Source organism: Diceros bicornis, chromosome 27, assembly GCF_020826845.1.
Source record: "Diceros bicornis minor isolate mBicDic1 chromosome 27, mDicBic1.mat.cur, whole genome shotgun sequence".
Classification (NCBI taxonomy): Eukaryota; Metazoa; Chordata; class Mammalia; order Perissodactyla; family Rhinocerotidae; genus Diceros; species Diceros bicornis.
In genome coordinates, this window is record NC_080766.1 from 42,747,998 (window position 1) to 42,767,575 (window position 19,578).

Below are 19,578 nucleotides of genomic sequence, written 5' to 3' on the forward strand. Positions count from 1 at the left end.
GAGGGGGCCAGGACCTGGAGGGGAGGGATGAGCCCTGTGGTAATCGAAGAGGAGGAGGAGGAGGAGGAGATGTGAGCCGGGGGTGGGGGGTGGGGGCTGAGGAAGGGGCACTGAGCAAGCAGGGGTCACATGAGGCCTGGGTGGGGGGCGTCAGGGAGAACCTAGCAGGTGGGGCTGCGAGCCGGTGGCCGGGTGAGTCGTGATGAGTCACACCCCATTTTCTGATGTGAGTGACGGCAGCCAGACCCCAGGAATAGAACCCCGAGAGCCACTCTGCTCCCCACATGCTCCCTGAGGTGTCTGTCTGGGTCAATGTCGTGACCGAAAGCTGAGGGGCAGAGGCAGCTGTCCCCAGAAATGAGATGGCTCGTCCCCACTCACTGTGGCAGGTGATCCCCTCCACTCCGTGGCCATTGGACTCTTGGTCTCCCTCCCCTGAGGCCAGCAGCCCCCCTCACACTGGAGGGACAGCCAGGGACACTGGGGGCCGGCTCCTGGAGGCTGGCTTTAGGGACAAAGGTCGTCCACGGGCCTGGGACCCCACGGCTCTGAGCACTCCCTGCCCCCTCCCCAAGCACTCTAACCGCATCAGAAAGCGCCCCCGAAAGCCCTCTGAGGGGTTGCTGTGCACTCAGAATATGAACAGCACTCGCTCACTGGTGGCTGGTCAGCGTTGGTTCAAGATTTGAGAAAGCGTGGCGCCAGTGGGCTGGAGGCTGTGTTCCAGGTCCTTGTGGCCCCCTGTCCCCAACTATGGGGGTGCATGCATTCATGCGGAGCATTTCCAGAAAGCATGGGCGCTGTGGGGAGAAGGGAGAGGAGGGGAGAGAGCTGGTGCTGAGGACAGGCCCCAGCAGCTCCTTCCCCAGGGGGTGTGGGGGCAGCCAGGGCTGTTGTCCCACCACAGAGGCCTCGGCTAACAGATGAGGGCGGGGGCCACAGGGTTGCCTGGGGGGGTGGGCAGTGCCAGTCTCTAGGACCCAGTCCTGCAGGTCACTTTGAGTTCAGCCCACGGGGATGCAGCCTGAAAAACCATTCCACGTCCGTCTGAGGACAGCAGTTGTCTGGGCCTGGAGGACCACAGTCTGAAGTCACTGGGTGGAAAAAGGGCAATTTCTCTCCTGTTCTCTGAAGTTGCGTTATTCGTGCAGAGATTTCCTGGAAACTCCATTAAGTCTCCCTCTCAGGCAGATGGCCTTGTAATTATCCCCAGATTGGTGGCCACTTGGCCTCCCCTGGGGTGGCCACTGGCTGAGACCTCCCTGGCTTCCTGGAACCCACCGTCTGTCCCCCCCCACCATCCACCGCCTTCCGGAGCGGAGAACCCGCCACCCGGCTGGAATTCACCCTGGTCAGTTGGATACGACTGGTTTGGAATTTGTGACGGGCTGAAGGAAGCTTCTCTCTTTCTGCCTGTGGAAAAGGGATTGCAAAGCAGAGAAACGTGTAAGAGAAATCCCAGGGGGTCTGTCTGCCCGAGTTAGGGGTGAGTTTCTGTCCATCGCTTGATTGGGCTCTCGGGAGTTATCGACTATGCTGTAATTCAGGAGGCTGTGGGAGGGGTGTGGATCTTGAGTGCCAGCGAGGATGTCTCAGAACAACGGCCACAAAGGCCCCAAACCCAGATAACCAGAAAGGGTTACTTCAACAATTTTAGCTCTAAAATTGACACTGACATCCTCTTCCACTTGACACGACCTCTGCTTTCCTCTGAGACCTTGTCTGTGCCTCTGTGGTGACCATGGCTGCCATCACGGTGCGGGCGCCATGTCAGCCCTCTGATCTCCTCTTGTTTCTTGTGCCCGCTCCGGTTTTTCTAGAAGCTTCACTGTACTGGCTGCATGGCAGACCCTGCCCGCTGTGCCCCGATTCACACCTGGGGCTGTTCCCACGGTCCCCTGTGGCATGTGCTGCCTAAGCATTGTCCTGCTGACAACTCTGTGACTCTTTGGGGAGGTTTCCTTGAAAGGAATTCCTAGATTGCCAAGGGTCTGCCCCTTCTTCTGGCTCCTTCAGGACTCCGTCTGAGAAACAGGGACCTGGTCACAGCAGGGACGGGAAGGTGTGCGTTCTCCCAAGGACAGGCCTGGGTGTGTTTGGTGGATTTCATTGTTTTGCTAAGTTCAGAGGGATGAGGGGACATTCCTTTCACTGTCACATTTTCTCACTAGGAAGTGGAGTGTTTTTCCGAAAGTTGGAGCATCCTGAGCCCCCACTTTATAAGTTGTGTTCACTGCGCTGTGCAGTCAGTTGAGGAGCAGGAGAGACAGCTCTTCCTGCCCTTCTCCATAAACGTGCAATTATGTAGCTACAGAGCCCCGTCTGTCCCACCGTGTGGCAGGAAGGTAAATGGAGCTAAAATGGTGGAGAGGTTGTCAGCCCTCTCATTGCCAGGAAATGAGTTGCTCTGACATGCATGGGCTTCGTCATCTCTGTCGGCGGGCCAGTCCTCCCCGGGGCCTTTGACGTCTTTCAGTGACGGAAACAAACCATTTGGGACGGGCTCTGACAGGGCCTCTCGGAGGTGATGCATCCATTTTTATGAGTCTCTAGTTTATGCTAGAGAAATATCCAACACGGTTTCAAAAATTGTGGCATATAGTGTTTGTATTTAATGGATTAACTTTTAGCACATAAAAATCAAATACAACATAATTGGGCTATTCAAAATAAAATTATAGGATTTATTAAAAATATTACTTCATGGTGCATGTGGCTAATGGGGTCAAGTTTAAAGGCTGCAGGAGGCTCTGGTCTTCCCTCAGTCCCGATGGCGAGCTCTGAGTCTATGTACAACCTTGGTCCTTGGTGAAGGGGAGCCCCAGGCCGACCTGGAACCCCTGCCCATCCCAAGGAGGGCCTTGGGTCTGGCCTTCTGTCTTCCCATCACTGACCAAGGAGCCCAATTCCTTAGCTTAGAATTCAAGGCCTCCACAGTCCTGCCTCCGTGAGTTGGCCAGCTGGACTCCTTCGTACCAGTCACAGTGGTCTGCTCATGTTCCCCAAGGAGCAGTTGATCGAGTATTATAGAACTATGGCCTTATGTGGCAAAAGATGTGATTAAGTTAAGGATCTTAACTTAATCTAAACTTAAAGGAGGCGTTTATCCTGGATTATCAGATGGTCCCTAAATGCCGTCACATGTGCCCCCATAAGGGAAAGGCAGAGGGAGATCAGACAGACATACAGAGGAGATGGTCATGTGGAGATGAAGAGAGAGAGAGATGGGGTCACAGCCGGGGAACACCTAGAGCCATCAGAAGCCAAGAGAAGCGAGGATCCTCCTCTGGAGCCTTCAGAGGAAGCATGGCCCTGCCACCACCTTTATTTCAGACTTGTGGCCCCCAGAACTGTGGGAGAACAAATTCCTGTTGTTTCGAGCCACCAAGTTTGTGGTAATTTGTTCTGGAAGCTCTAGGAAACTCATACAGGTATTTTCGTCTTGGTGTGTTTGTTCTTGTCATCTTCATCCTTGGGGTTCATCCCAGTCTCCTCCCCACCTGGCCAGGTGCGTTCTCTAAGGCCAAGCTGAGAGCATCTTCAGGCATCCCTGGAGACCCCGGCAGGGCAGCTCTCGGACCGGCCTGCACACGGAGCGCCTGGGCTTCAACAGGCGCTGTTACCTGTCCCAGCCCCGGGAATCCTGACTGACCTATCTGGGGTGCAGCCTGGACGTGGGGTTTCGAACACCCCCCTGCAGATCCTAACTGGGTGGTCCGAGCTCAGGCTGGTCCCGCTCTGAGCAGGGAGCCGTGTGTCCATGGTGAGCAGCCGGTCAGCTCAGAGCAGAGGCGCTGACCCATCTCCGGCTGTGGTTAGCCCGGTGTCTGTGACTCAGCAGACAGCACGCTGCTGGCGGCACAGACTGAGCACCGTGGTGAGCAATGCTTCCAGCAGACGCCAGCATCTGTGTTCTGATTTTTCTGGACTTTCTAAAATACGACTGAGCCACCTTGACAGCTCAAAGGTATCAGAGACTGGCCTTTTCTTCCCTGTCTTTGAACTATGAAAGTGGTAAAGCCACGCAAAGCAGCGCAGGGAATGCATTTATTCAATGACTCTCATTTGCACGATTGTTTGACGAGGAGGATGAATAATGGCTGAGGCCCTGGTGACATTGAGTGTAGCCGGGATGGAGCCACAGCTTAGCAACCAGCCCTCCGTTCATTTGATTTCCATCAGAGCAGATCAGCCCAAGAGCTCAGACTCACCCCGGGAACCTGCCGCCCCAGCTGCGGAGAGCGTGAACTGGGCAAGGGCTTAGACAGTAAACCTGGGAGTTGTCCCTTGTGCCCCGATGCTCCCCTGGGAGGCCAGAATGGCTGCCCAGCCCAGGCAGGGAAGCCAGTGGCACCCACACATCCTGTCCTCAAATGCGTCCTGTTCGGAAGGGGCAGCGTCCCCAAGCAGCTTCAGAGCCCTGGGCTGTAATCTGCTTGGTCCGTTCACTGCTCCATGGAAAACGCCCTCCTCCCTCCCCATCAGTGATCTGCCTTCCCACAGGTAAACGTAAGAAGCACGTTTGCGATTGTGTTCAAATTGTCCTCAAATACTGCTCTCCATGGGAACACCCTCGTAACTGGCAGCTGTTCAAGGAAAAGGCAAAAGCTACAAGGAGAGAACATTTCCCACATCCCGATTTTATTAACTAAAAATGTTTATTTTCTCACGTGAATGAGTAATACACTCACAGGGTTCAAATTCCAGAAGGCGCTCTGCCCTATGTTAAGGCTTGCCGTGGAGCTACGGTGATGAAGACAGTGTGGCGCTGGCAGAGGGACGGACACGCAGGTCAGGGGAACAGCACAGACAACCAAGAAACATGCCAGCTGTTTGTTGACAAAGGTGCAGAGCAGTCAATGGAGGAAGAACAGCCTGTTGAACAGATGGTGCTGGAACGATTGGGTGTTCATGGGCCAAAAGAGGAACCTACAAAGGACTAGTACCTAGACTATACAAAGAACTCTTAAACCCAACAATAAAAACCCAAACAATCCAATTAGAACACGGGCAAAAGGCACGAATGGGCATTTCACCAAAGAGGATCCACAGATGCCTAACGAGCACGTGGAAGGATTGTCCATATCCTCAGCCATCAGGGAAATGGAAATGAAGACCACAATGACGTGCCCCTGAGATACGGCATGTGTCTCAGAACACCATCAGAACGGCTGGAACACGATGGTGACCACACCAAATGCTGGGGGGTGTGGAGACACTGGGTCCCTCCTACACGGCCGGTGGCAATGGAAAATGGTACAGCTGCTCCTGAAAAGAGTTTGGTTGTTTCTTGCAAAACTAAACATCCGCATTCATCCCAGAGACAAAGACTTATGTTCACACAAAAGCCTGTACACAATTGATATGGAGATTTCTCAAAAAATTAAAAAGAGAAATACCCTGTGATCCAGCTATCCCACTACTGGGTATTTATCCAAAGAACATGAAATCAACAATTCAAAGAGATCTATGCTTACCATAATAAAAAAAATGTATATATATGTAAAAAAAAAAAAATGAGGTCATTAGGGTGGGCCCTAGTCCAATACGACTGTGTCCTTGTAAAAGGGGAAACTTCGGCACAGAGAAAAGCACGCACAGAGGGAAGATGATGTGCAGACTCGGGAGAAGACAGTTACCTACAAGTGAAGGAACACTGTGTAAACATCCATCTCCACATCCTGCTGTGCCCATTTCTCTGGTAGAACGCTGACAGATGCACAGTACCAAAAGAGGACCGCTCTGGGTGCTACCCCTGGATTTGATCTTGGAACAGAAAGAGGACATTAGTGGAAAACTGATGAAACCCAAATAAAGCCTGGGGTTTAGTTAATAGTAATGTGCCAATGTTGGTTTCTTAGTTTTGTCAAATGTACCATGGTTATATAAGATGTTAATAACAGGGAAGCTGGGTAATGGGATATGGGAACTCTCTGTACTATTTTTACAACTTTTCTGTAAATTAAACATTATTCCAAAATAAAATGTTTCTTTTAAAAAAGGCAAAAACAAAAGAGATCTATGCACCCCTATGTTCGTTGCAGTATTATTCACAGTAGCCAAGATGTGGAAGCAACCCAAGTGCCCATTGACAGATGAATGGATAAAGAAGATGTGGTATGTATATACAATGGAATACCACTCAGCCGTCAAAAAACATAAAATCCTGCCATTTGCAACAACACGGATGGACCTTGAGGGCATTATGCTAAGGGAAATAAGCCAGACAGAGAAAGACAAACACCGTATGATTTCACTCATATGTGGAAGATAAACAAACACACGGATAAAGAGAACAGATTAGTGGTTACCAGAGGGGAAAGGGGTGGGGGGAGGGTGAAAGGGGTAAAGGGGCACTTAGTGGGTGATGGATAAAAACTAGACAATTGGTGGTGAACGTGATGCAGTCTATACAGAAACTGATATATAACTGTATGCCTGAAATTACACAATGTTATAAACCAATATGACCTCAATAAAATAATTTTTTTAAAAAAGCATTACGCAACCATTAATAGCAGCTTTCTTCATAATCACCCAAACTGGAAGGAACTCAGATGTCCTTCAGCAGGTGAGTGGCTGACCTAACCGTGGTCCAGCCCCACCGTGGAGCACCACTCAGCAATGAAAAGGATGAACTTCGACACACACAGCAGCCTGCATGGATCTTCGGCGACTGTGCTGAGTGACGAAGGCCCATCTCCAAAGCTTACATGCTGTCTGATTCCATTCCTAGCGCCTTCTTGAAATGAGAAAATTCTAGGGACGGAGGATGGGTTGGTGGAGCGGGGGAGAGGGGTGCCTTGGGTCCAGTGGGGCAGCACGGGGATCTTTGTGGTGGGACAGTGCGGTGGTCCAATGAAGCTACATGGCAGCTAGAATCGCATGAACCAAAGTCACACACACACGAACACATGACTGCGTGTAAGCTAGTGACATCTGAATGAGGCCTTTGAGTGTATCAATGTCCATTGCTCGCCTCGATCCAGAGCCTCATGTTTGCAGTCAGGATCGTATAAATAAGTGCAGATATTAAGAACATATCATCAGCCTAGCTGGACCAGGGCAGCCCTCCCTGACCCCAGTGCTGTGGCCACAGGGCACAAGGCACCGTGACCCTGAGAAGGAGCTCCGACCTGGACGTGGAGCACCTGAGGCCTGCCTCCATCCTCGTCCCTGCCTGGCCAGCGGCAGGCCGGGGCTCCGCCGAGATGGAGGTGTGGGGCTGGGGGTGTGACCGCCGCCCCCGCCCTTTCAGCCCCAGCCCCTTCACGTTTGTCTGGCTTTACCCCAGGGAGACCTCGAGGGCCTTAGTTTACGGCTTCAGCCTGAGCCCTTTTCCCGGCAGGACAGGAGTCACTCTGCCCTAAATAGAAATACCACTCCCAGGGAAATGCTCCCCATCAGTGAATGAGAGACGACGGTTACGTAACTCATGTCAAGACAGACTTACGGTTAAATGTGTTAGAGGGTGGGAGGAGGGTCTCGATTAAGCTCCTTAGGACATAGATGGGCTTCAGTCAGCTGGCATCTCAGGGCCGTTGGGGAGAACACGATTCAGCTCCTCTCATTCTGGTCACAGGGGATGGCGCTGGTGGAGTGGGTTACGAGGAGCCTGCCGGGTAATCCTTTCCTGGAGGAAGGAAATCGATCTTCACAACCCCGTTGCTCCCTTGCAGCCTCGCTGCCTGGGCTGATCATTGCTCTTTGCCATATGGGGGGGTTCGTATCTGTTGATCCAGATCCCGCTGTGCACCCATCCACCCAGGCGGGTGGAGAGTGAACAGGCTGACGGGTGGGGTGGGGAGCGATCGCACCCACAGGCCCAGAGACGAGCCAGTGGGATGGGTCTGTGGGCTCCAGCCTCCCATTCCCCCCCCTAGGGTGACTTTTGAGCTTCCTGCCCCCTCCCCTCGCTGTCTTGTGCCCCTTTCCCGACCTGGCTTATCTAACACTGACGGCACATCCAGGTGCTTTCCGGCCTTCACAGCTGTGATGGCTAGATCCTCACATGACTCCACGAGGCAGCCACCATTGCTATCCCCATTTTACAGAAGGGGACACTGAGGCACAGAGAGGTTAAGCCTGTCATCCTGGGTGGCACCAAGCCGGAATTGAGCCTGGGCAGTCTGGCCCCAGAGCCTGGCCCTGCCCCTTCCCCAGGGAAGGCGGCGAGTCTGGGGGGAGAGCCCTGACACCTGCACTCAGGAGCCCTGGGCTGTGACACTGTGTGCCCCGTGACTGAAGAGCCAGACTCCCCCTCCACCTTCTCACCTCCACGGCTCCCTCTGCGGTGGTTCTGTTTGAATGGACCGCGGTAGGCACTGGGGATCTGGTGTGGATCAGCTGCCGAACGCACTCACTTACCCTCCCCTGCCCCCCGCCCCTCCATCTGCCTGTGTGATAGAGGCTGGGAGCTGAAACGCTGTGTCAGAGCAGAAGCCCAACAGACAGAGGCCCCACTCTCCCAGAGCTCACAGACAAGGGCAAGCAAATGCAAGAATCCAGGTGTGCTGGACGGCCTCGAGTGCCAGGAAATGAGGCAAAACACAGGGGAGACGGTGTGCGGAGGGCAGGGTGACCATTTAACAGGATGGGGAAGGCCTCCCTGACATCGTGACATTTGGACACAGACCCAAGGGAAGTGAGGAGGCAGCCACTGGGAGGAAGAGCCATCCAGGCAGAGGGAACAGCATGTGCCAAGGCCCTGGGGCAGCGGCATGCTTGAGTGTTTCAGGAGGGTCAGGCCAGTGAGGCTGGAGAGGAGAGGTGGTCATAGAGGGTTCTGGTAGCAATTGCCTCATTGCCACCAAAAAGTTTACACTGGTGCCTACCTCCATCAACAAAAGGCAGACCAGTGGTGGCCTGGGGGCAGAGGTGGGGGACATAGGTGGCAAAGGGGCACAAGGAAGCTGTGGGGGAGATGGGAATGTTCTGCGTCTTGATTGTGGAGGTGGTTTTACAAGTATAGACATCTGTCAAACACACTGATTTGTAGAGTTTAATGGGAGCAGTTAACTGTACACAAATTATACCTCCACTAAAAAACAGGAAAGAACAAGTTCCTAAAGCTCACTGAGCTGGGAGCAGCAGAAGCAGACGCGGATGCCAGCCCCCGGCTCGGGCATCTCACGCTAATGTCTGCTCTGCAGGGACCTTCCTACGGAGCTGGGGACCCAGACCCTCTGGGCAAGTGTCCTGGGGCACTTGGCCTTCAGGGGGGCATTTAGGAGAGGGCACAGGGTGTGTGTGGGGGGATCCCCAGGGGAGAGGGCGCCTCTCCTGGGGCTTGAGCTCTGAGCAGGTGTGGTGTGGGGACCACCTGTCCCTCAAGAGTTCCCCCAGATGGAAACTGAGGCACTTGCCCAGAACACGCAGGTGAGGGCAGGCTTGACCCGCCGTGGCCCCCCTCCTGAGCTCACTCCTGCCGAGAGAGATGGCGAGTCAGCCCGGGACGGGCCTTTGCCATCCCCACCAGCCGCTCGCTGCCCCCAGGGGCTGAGGGCCACTTGGCACAGCCTCATCCACCAGCCTTTTGTCCCCCCTGTTCTTGGTCTCTACCTGGGGTCTTGGCCCCACAGCCCTGGGCACGCCGTAGTGGGAAACCCTCCTTGTTCCTCTTACAATACCCTCTCCTAACCTTAGCCTTCCTCTCGCCCCCAACCCCATCGTGGTGGCCCCTGGCCTCTGTCCCCCTCCACCTCCACGTCCAGCTCCACAGGACAGCCCCCTGGTACCTCCCCAAACCTACCTGTTCTTTACCCCTGGAGACTTCAGGCCTCTGCACTGCTCACTTCTCTCCCTATCTGTCAGTCTGCTCCATGCCCACCCATCCCCTCCCGCATCCCCCACCCTCTCTCCAGTGGCCTGCAGGCCAATCCCTGGGCTCCCAGCACCTCGGACCTGGGTGCAGGACGCTCTCTCTCGCCCCATCCTTGGCAGGCGCTGCCCCTTTCCTCCTGTCCCGCCCCTACCCATCTGGACCAGCCCAGCCTCAGGCCTGCAGACCTAGCAGGGGCAGCAGATGGGCATCGGGGACCTTGGGGACCTGCACGAGCCGTGTGCAGGTTTTCTAGTGGGCAGATGGGCACAGGGCGTCTGCAGGCGATATCCAGGGATTTCACTAATGGGGGAAGCTGAGGGCTGGCGAGCCTCAGAGCGTGGGGGCAGGGGTATCCGCAAGGCGGGGCCAGGCTCCGGGCCACAGGGACCGCACGGCAGGGCTTCAGGCCGTGACACGTCCCTGAGTGAGGCCAGGTGCGTGATGGAGCCAGGTCCAGGGGTCATCTGCTTCCTGGCCTTGGGCCCCTGGTGGGGGGGACCAGCACCTGGAGCACCGGTGGTGGGCAGACCCTGGAGGCGCGATCACCCGTATCACTTCCCTCAGTCCTCTTGACGACATTACGCCATCGGGGACGGTGTCCACCCCACGGGGAAGGAAATGAAGCCCCAAGAAGAGGTGAGGCTCACGGAGAAGATGCAGGGACTGGGATGAGCTCCCCGAAGTCTGTCACTCCCACCCTCCCACCCCATGGTCATCCAGGGAGGACGATGCAGGCACCACCTGGGAGGTGCCCGCACAGCCGCGACACGTGTGGGTCATCGTTGTCCTTACCTGGGCTGGGGGCCATGGGAGCTCGGCAGGGGCAGAATGTGCATGGCCTGGGGTGAAGACGTGGCCTCCAGAGCCGACTTCCTGTCCTGGTGGCCACATGCGGAGGAGACGGATGGAGCAGGTCAGTGCTTAAAGGAGCTTGAAACAGCGCCTGGTCAAAGCAAGGGCCGGAGAAGGAGTGTCAGTCTTGTGTTTGGGTTTAGAGGCTGTCAGGGGAGACGGATTTCCCACGCTGAAAGGCTGTGCTGAGCACGTGGGACCGTGTCTCTTGTCTCTCCTGCACAGGCTCGCCCAAGAGGCTCTGATGTGGGTTCTGATGAACAGCCCGAGGCATCTGGGCTCCAGAGTCCGCCTGTGGGGTTCACCCCACTTGCCGGCCAGTGGCCGTGGTGGCCCCTCCCCGTCAGCACCTGTGGTCACTCATCCCCAAGATGGGCTGAGAGTGCTTAGCACCATGCCTGGCGCGTGGCAAGTGCTCGGAAAACCTTGGCCCCACAGTTTTAACTGCCCCACGGCTGGCAGGCCTAGGAAAGAGCTTTCTTCCAGTTCCCCTGCAAATTTTATGTCCTGGTGCACCCGATGGTCGCTGGGGCTCACCTATCACGGCACACCTTACTTATCTGTCTCTCTATCATCTATCAATCTTCCATCTATATCTACCTATGATCTATCTTTTATCATCTATCTACCTGTTTATTAAATCAGTCCATTGACATTAAACATTTTTTAAATTGAAATAAAATTTACACAACATAAAATTCATCATTTCAAAGCGGACAGGTCAGCGGCTTTTAGTATATTCACGGTATTGTGCAACCATCACCCCTACTAATGCCAGAACGTTTTCATCAACCCAAAAGAAAACCCCATACCTGTTAATGGTCACTCCCAGCTACCCCCTCCTCAGCCCTGGCCACCACTAATCTGCTTCCTGTCTCTCTGGATTTGCCTGTTCTGGACATTTCATATGAAAGGAATGCATAACACTTGGCAGGCACATTTCCTGGTATTGACCTGAATCTTTGAGGTTTGGGACATCCTCCTTTTCCTGGTGAAGCGGCCCCATGGGCATGGTGCCGGAAGCGGGGACTTCCTTGCTGGCTTTGGTGGGGAGGAGGGCCATCCCCTCCTGGAGAGTCCTGTCCCTTTGTAGTTTCCAGGCATCTCCTGGCACACGGGCCTCGCAGGGGGATAGGCGCTCAGGTTGGGAGCCGTGGCATTCACACAAAAAGACTTTCATCTCGATTCTGGGTGTCAAACTCTCTGAGAGGTTCTGTTTTCTCAGAAGGTGCTTCCCGATCGTGGACTCGCCTATCCCTTAAAGACGCTTTTCGAAGCCTGGCTCCTTCCCCGCAGCACCGCCCACTCCCAGCCGCAGGGCCAGCAAACCCTTCCTCTGATCTCCAAAGGCGAGAACGGAAGCAGAGCCGGCCATGGTGGGAGGCGGACTCCACATGGTGGGAGTAAACGGGAGAACCATCTGGCTTCCCCATATGATCAGTTTTTCCCACGTAGTCCTCTCCCCATCTGTCCTCTCCGAGCTGGACACCAGCCTCCCCGGCTGCCCAGTGTCCTTGCCGTGTGCGGGGCTCTTCCGTGGGGGCAGGAGGGGCCTGCCTCCCCCTCCACCTTTGCGTCTGTCCCAGAGGGTGTGACAAGAAGGGGATGGTGACAGTCCCTCTCCAGGGAGCAGTCTGTGGTCCACAGGGCACTTCCGTGTTCGTTGTCCCCTGGAACCCTGACCATGGCCACCAGAGGCCAACACTGCTGCTGTTCCTGTTTTATAGGAAGCATGCAGGGAGGTTGCAAAACGTGCCATGGCACACGCCACAAGACCAGAAGGTGGCCAAGATGTCACCTGAGCCCCAGCCCCTGGTTCCCAATGCTGTGCCCCTCACAGCTCCCAGCCTGGAAACTTCCGGGCTGGGCGGAGGAAGGGTGCAGGCAGGCACCTTGCTGATGCTATGATGCTTGTCCCACAGATGCAGAGGCTGACCTTCCCTGCCACTCTCCGCCTGTGTGGCTGTGGCCTTGATGCACAGTGGTCACTGGGGGGCAGTGGGTGGGCCCGGGCCTGGCTTGGCTGTGAGCTGGGGGAGCGGCCTGGCCTCCTCACCCTACAGTGGGGGCTTAGAACATCCCAGTGGGGGCTTAGGACAGACAAGAGTCCTAGACAAGAGTCTAGGAGGCTGCAGAGCCCCCCGCAGCATCTGCCTGGTGAGCATTGGCCAGGGGCTGCTGAGACGGCCGTGGCCTCTGCCAGGAGGGGATGAATTCACCTGCAGTGACTAGGGCACCTCCACATTTGCACCACGCCGTCTCTGATCCTGCCACGGAGAGAGCACCCTTATTTGGGTTGGCTCCCCCAGAGAAGTGGACTGAAGGAGAGCGAGGGCGTGAGGCCCAGGAGGCCTGATGAACGTGCCCGCAGAGCCCGCCCCCCACGCATGGACGTGTTCTAGGAGGCCCAAGGCCCTGGGGTCGGACGTGAGTCTGAGAACTGGCCATGAGTTGGGCGTCGCTTGGAGCTGCTGGTTTGTGAGGAGGGGCTGGGGCCTTAGGTCACACGTCGCAGGGTTTCCGCCTGGTGACCGCACCCCAGACGCAGGCACAACGGGGAAGGCTGTGGCTGGCACTGGGCAGCAGACCCTCTCTGCACGCACGGGCAGCAGTGCCTGTCCAAGTGACCACTTCTAAATCCGGATGTGAGGTGTTGGTGGACGAAGACATGGGGGACCATTTTCTGGAGGAAACCATGTTTCAAGTTGCACAGAGTGTCTCAGTAAGGGGCGCTGAAGGCCTCCTGATGCTTTAGACTCTGTGCCCGCCCCGCAGAGGCCCGAATTCCTGTCATATAATGGGGGCTCTTATTGCAGAGGGGCCACAGGCCAAACGCCCCCTCGAGAATGTCCAGTGGACCTCGATCCTGTGGCTCTGAGAGGTGAGCTTGTCAGGGGCAGGTCGGCCTCCCCTGGCTCCTCAGGTTGTCCACGCGAGACCACTGGGCAGGAAACGCCCTCAGCTCTGGGCACACTGGGCTGCTTTAGTGTCCCCGTCGACAGCGGCCTCTGGTCTAGGCAGAGTCTTTCAGGGGTGCCCAGACCTGCCCTGGGGGTTCCAACAAGGCCTCAAGTTCCAGTGACAGTGGCCCCTACAGCAAGAGGGGAAGTGGGCTGAGCAGAGGCCTTCACTCCTTCGTCCCCACCCTGCTGGCCTCCAGGGAAGCCCCGATTGCCAAGCTGGAGGGCAGTGGCTCTGGGAATTAAACCAAGGTGTCCGTTGTCCCCCCAGGACCCAGGCTTGTTGGGCGTGAAATGGTCCTGCTCAGGGGGTCTCCCCCTGGTGTGAGGGCAGGCGCAGGGGCAGCTCTCATGGTCAGCTGAGGCATGGGATGGTGACAACTGCTGTGTGGTACTGTGAGGACCCATATGACACAGGGTATGCTCAGGGCTGGCTTGTCGGGGCCCGTGTGTCCACAATCCTCCTCACCTGGTGCTGAGGACAAGCTGGGCGTGTTTCACAGGTGCCCTTCCCCGGAGTGGACTGGCCTCCTCATGCAGCTGGGTCCTGGGACACAGACAGCACTTGTGACGTAGAGAGGAGATTCAAGGGACTGGCTGGTTGAGCCAAAACCAAAGTAAAATATTTAACAGCAACACATCTTCCTCCTCAATTCTCTCCCCAGCCCTCTCTCTTAAAAAAATTTTTTAATAGACTGTTTTTTAGATTCATGGAAAAATTGAGGGAAAGTACAGAGGTTTCCCATATCCCCCTGTCCCCATACATGCACAGCCTCCCCACCATCAACACCCCCCCAGATGGTGCATTTGTTACAGTTGGTGAACTCACATTGACACCATCACCCAAAGTCCATGGTTGGCATTAGTTTCCCTCTTGGTGCTGAACACCCTGTGGGAGTGGACAGGGAAGTATAGTGACACGTGTCCACCATTACAGTCTCATGCAGAGTGTTTTCCCTGCCCTACACCTCCTCTGGGCTCCACCTGATCATCCCTCCTCCTCTCTCGTTAAGAAATATTTTAACGGATTCCAGACCACAGGTACACAGACTGGATGGGTCACAATATAAGGTTCATAGCCCGCTCTGCTCACTGCTCTGTGCCCAACGCTCGTTTACTTTAAGATCACACAGACCGTAGAACGAACACTCCGCACCCACCAGCCGCCGAGAGCTGGAACTCGGCCAGTTACTCACGCTGGCCTCTGCTCTTTCCCATCCCACCCCTTCCTCCTCCATCCCAGGGAACCAGGACTCTGCTCTCGGGGTTTGTTTTGTTTGTAGTTTTATCGCATATACGTGTAGGCTGAGAATATATGTAGTGTAGTTGGATTACTTTTGAAGTTTATAAAGAGGCTATCACCCTGCATGCAGCTTTGAGGGACACAATTTTCCTGTCTAATATTATGTTCCTGGGCTCGTCCACATCCTGTGTACGCTGGTAGTTTATTCAATGTCGCTGTCGTAGAATTTCTCATTGTGTGATTACGTCATAAACGGTCCATTCCCTTCTCTTGTTGCTGGACATTCGGGCCGTGCCCGCGTTCTCTTACTAACAGGTCTCCAGGCACAGCCCGCAGGGGTCCCTCTCAGGCAGATGGCTAAGAGTGGAATCCGGATCATGCGAATGCAGAATTTTACCTGGAAAGATAGTGCCTGTTTTGCAAAATGGTTGCACCGATTTATACTCCACCAGCAATGTGTAAGAGTTCTGTTGATCCACATCCTCTCCAATATTTGGAGTTATGAAAAAATTTTTTTTGGTCAATCAAATGAGTGCAGAATTGTACCTTGTCCTGAATTGTGTGTCCTGATTACAGTGAGAGGGACCTTCTCTACGTTCGTTGGCTCTGTGTCGGCTCTCCTGGGGATGCCTGGTCGTGTCCTTTGCCCATATTTCACTTGAGTCGTTGGCTTTTTCTTATCGACTCCTAGGAGTTCTTTGTAAATTGTCAACATTCGTCTTTCGTTGGTTTGTGTGTAGCGGCTATTATCTCCCAGTTTGTAGCTTGTCTTTTCACCTTCGCTAAGGTATATTTTAACGAGTAAAAGTCCTTAATCTTAACGTAGTCAAATTTATCAGTCTTTCCTTTATATTGTTAAGGTTTTATGTGTCTTGTTAAGAAATGCTTTCCTACCCTGAGGTCAAGTAGATACTCACCTGATTTTCTTCTGAAGTTTTAAACTTTTGCTTTTCACATTTTGTGGCTTAATCCATTTGGAGATGCTTTTTGTGTGCGGTGTGAAGGAAGGATCTGATCTTTTGTCCTGTGGTTTTCCTGCCTCATTTCTTGAACGACTTTCTCCAGAGATCCAACACGCTGCCTCCCTTCCCTATTAGAGACCGGCTACGGGCGGGGGAGTTGCTGGGTTCTGTATTCCATTCGATGGGTCGATTTGTCTCTTCCTGGGTCAACACTACGCTTTACACTTGATTCTAGATTTACAAGGAGACTTTTCAGCTGGTGGAGCAACTCTACCTCCTTCTTCAGAAGAGTTTGGACTGTTCTTTTTAAAATTGAGTTATAACTTGCAGACCTCAAGTGTACATTTCAAGTAATTTTCATAAATGTGTGCACTTGGCAGGGTCACACATGCTGCGTCACCAACCTCTCCAAAATTGGTGGTGTGAAGTGCCCTTCATTGCGCTGGGGGGTCGGTGGGTCAGGAGGTGGCTGGGCGGCAGTGCAGCTCTGCTTCATGATGTCTGCGGGAGTTGAAGGCTGGGATGGACCAGCCGCTTGGATGCACTCTGTCGGAGCACCTTCCTCACGTCTTTGGTTGATGCTGGCTGGACCTCCGCTGGGCTGTGGCCGGAACCCCTTACACCTGGCCTCCCCACGTGGTCTTTCCTCGGGGATAGTTTGGGCTTCCTCACGGCACTGCAGGTGCACAAGCAGTTCCTTCCATGGGACTCTATTGGTCAAAGACTCACAGAGGGCTGCCCAGGTTCAAAGGGAGGGGATACAGACCTCCCACTGGAGAGGAAGAGTCTCAAGGTCATTGTAAAAAGCTCGTGGGTTGGGAGGACTTGATGCAGCCATCTTCATAAAACACAACCTGCCACCCCCCAGATCAGAGCATAAAATATTTCTAGTGACCCCTTGGCTCCCTGGGGCCCTTCCAGTCCATACCAACCCCTGGAGGTGATTACTGCCCTGATCCCTATTGACAAAGATTAGTTCTTTTTAATTAATTAATTAATTTTTTTATTGCAGTGACATTGGTTTATAACATTGTATAAATTTCAGGTGTACATCATTATACCTCTATTTCTGTGTATATTACATCATGTTCACCACCCAAAGACTAATTACAGTCCATCACCACACACATGTGCCTAATCATCCCTTTCACCCTCCTCCCTCCCCCCTTCCCCTCTGGTAACCACCAATCCAATCTCTGTCTCTATGTGTTTGTTTGTTGTTGTTTTTATCTTCTACTTATGAGTGAGATCATATGGTATTTGACCTGCTCCCTCTGACTTATTTCACTTAGCATAATACCCTCAATGTCCATCCATGTTGTCACAAATGGCTGCACTTTATCGTTTCTTATGGCTGAGTAGTATTCCATTGTGTATATACACCACATCTTCTGCCTAATCTTGAATGTCAGCCACATATATAAATGGAACCATATTTGTGTGTACCTTTGGGGTCTGGCATATCGTGCTCAGCATCGTATCATGTGGATCTGATCCATGTGAGGGTACATGGGCCTGCTCTTTCTCTCCACCGTGCTAGGTTCTGTTGTATGAATGTGCGGTTTGTCCATTCCACTCTGGACGGATGATGGGTTGCTTGCAGTTTTGATCATCATGAATAATGACTCTATGAACATTCTCGTAAAACTCTTTCAATGTACGTAACCACTCATTTCTGTTGGGTGTATACCCAGGAGGGGGTGCCTGGGTCGTAAGATATTTGTATGCTCAACTTCAATACATACTGGCCAATAATGAAATTGATTGTCCCATTTTAGACTCATGGACAATGTGAGGGCGTCCATTTCTCCCCAGCCTTTAGGTTTTTGCCTTTCTTGGGGTAGGGGGGTGTGTGGTGCCTCTCATCGTTGTTTTAATCAGCGCGTCCCTGATGACTCATGGTGTTGAGCACTTTTTCATGTGTTTGTTGGCGCTTTGGATAATCTTTCTGCGGAAGTGCTTTTTCAAGTCTTTCACTCATTTATTAAAGCTTGGATTGTCAGGCTTTTTTCTCCTTGGTCGGTAGGAGTCTGCTATTCTGGAGGCAAATCTTTTGTTGGATGTGACCTGGAGTCGGGCAACTCAGGGTTAAGGGTGCCGTCCTCTACGACTGCCCTCCCTTCAGACACCAGCTCGGGGTCTCCAGGGCCACCCTCGCTTCTGAGTGGCTGGCTATAGATTTGGGGGTCCCCCCGGACTCTCTCAGGTTACTTAATTCACTAGAACAGCTCACAGGACTAAAGGAAGTGCTATCCTGATGATTACAGCAAAAAATTATAGCAAAAGCTTCCATATCAGAGCTAGCCAAAGGGAGAGACCCATGAGGCAAGGTCTGGAAGGGTCCCGCACAAGAAGCTTCCGTTGTCCTCAGGATGTGTGACCCTCCTGGCACATCTGCCTGTGAACGTTCTCTGAGGACTGCCGAGCAGGGAGGCTCACCGAGTTTCAGGGTCCAGAGTTTTCATTGGGGGTTTCATTATACAGGCGTGATTGACTGAATCATCGCCAACGTGGTTCACCTAACCTCAGCCCCCTCCGCCCTCCAGAGGCCGGGCTGACAACACCCTGCTCAAAGCCCCAACTCTCTAATCACACGGTTGGTCTTTCTGGTGTGACCAGCCCCCATCCTGAGTCACCTCGTGAGCACAAACCATCAGATGTGGTCGGTACTCAGCCTCCCCCCCAACCCCACCCTGAGGTCACAGAGCACCATGAGCCACGTGGGTGGGGGGCGCAGACAAGATGCCTGCCCGTAGGGGCGCCCACCTGGTCCTGGCAGTGTCCCTCTCCTGATGCAGCAGTGGCCCGTGCCTCCTGTCCCCAAGCTGACCGCGTGCGTCACTGAGCTGCACCTTATGTATTTGGGAGTGGAGGTGGGGTTGAAAGGGTGTGATGTGCTGGAACTAGTCCCATTATCCTGAAATGATCCCTCCCCTTCCTCCTGTCCTCGGTGCCTGCACTCACGTCCCTGCCAGGCACACGTGGAGAGGCCCCGCTAACTGGTCAGCACGCAGATTTCCTGCGCGTGCAGGCATCCGTCTCCAGCCCGGCCACCGCCGGCCACAGCCCCTGCCACCTGCTCCCACCATGGGGATCTGCAAGGCAGTGCCTGGGGCTTCGCTTCCCAAAGCCCGGGGCAGCCTGGGGCAGCAGGCCTGACCCTGCTGCCTTTCCCGGGGTGTCTGGGCTCTCGTAGCTCATCTGCCCCCACCTCTGGCCCCGAATCATGACTTCCGGGAGGGAGAGGCCCCCAGATGCCTCAGGGTGGGGTGGGCACCCTGGACCTGGGCTCAGGGCCCCAGCAGAGGCGTGGGTGGGCGCTGCTGTCTGTACACGGCCCCTGCCTCCCTTCATCCAGATGACTGACCCCCTCGGGCTAGCTCTGGACTCTGTGGCTGAGGCGCCAGGGCTGAGGGCTCCAGGGACACCTGGGAGAAGCAGGCCTGGCTTGTACCATGGGCCTGCACACTGACCCTGGCCTCCTCTCTGGTGTGGACGCACACAGTGGTCAGCCGTGGTGGAGGAGGGACTCTGTGGGGACCGACAGAGGTGGGAGGGAGCCCTGTACACAGAGGCCCGGGGGCCCGCCCTGTGAGCTGTGGGCTGGTCTTGCTGCTTCTCAGGAACCCGGGCTCAGCCGGCCACCAAGGGGGCTGGAAATTCCCCCCATGGAAGTTTTGGGAAAACAAGCAATTCTCTTTGGAAAAGCACAAGAAATGCCCATTGGCGGAGATAGAA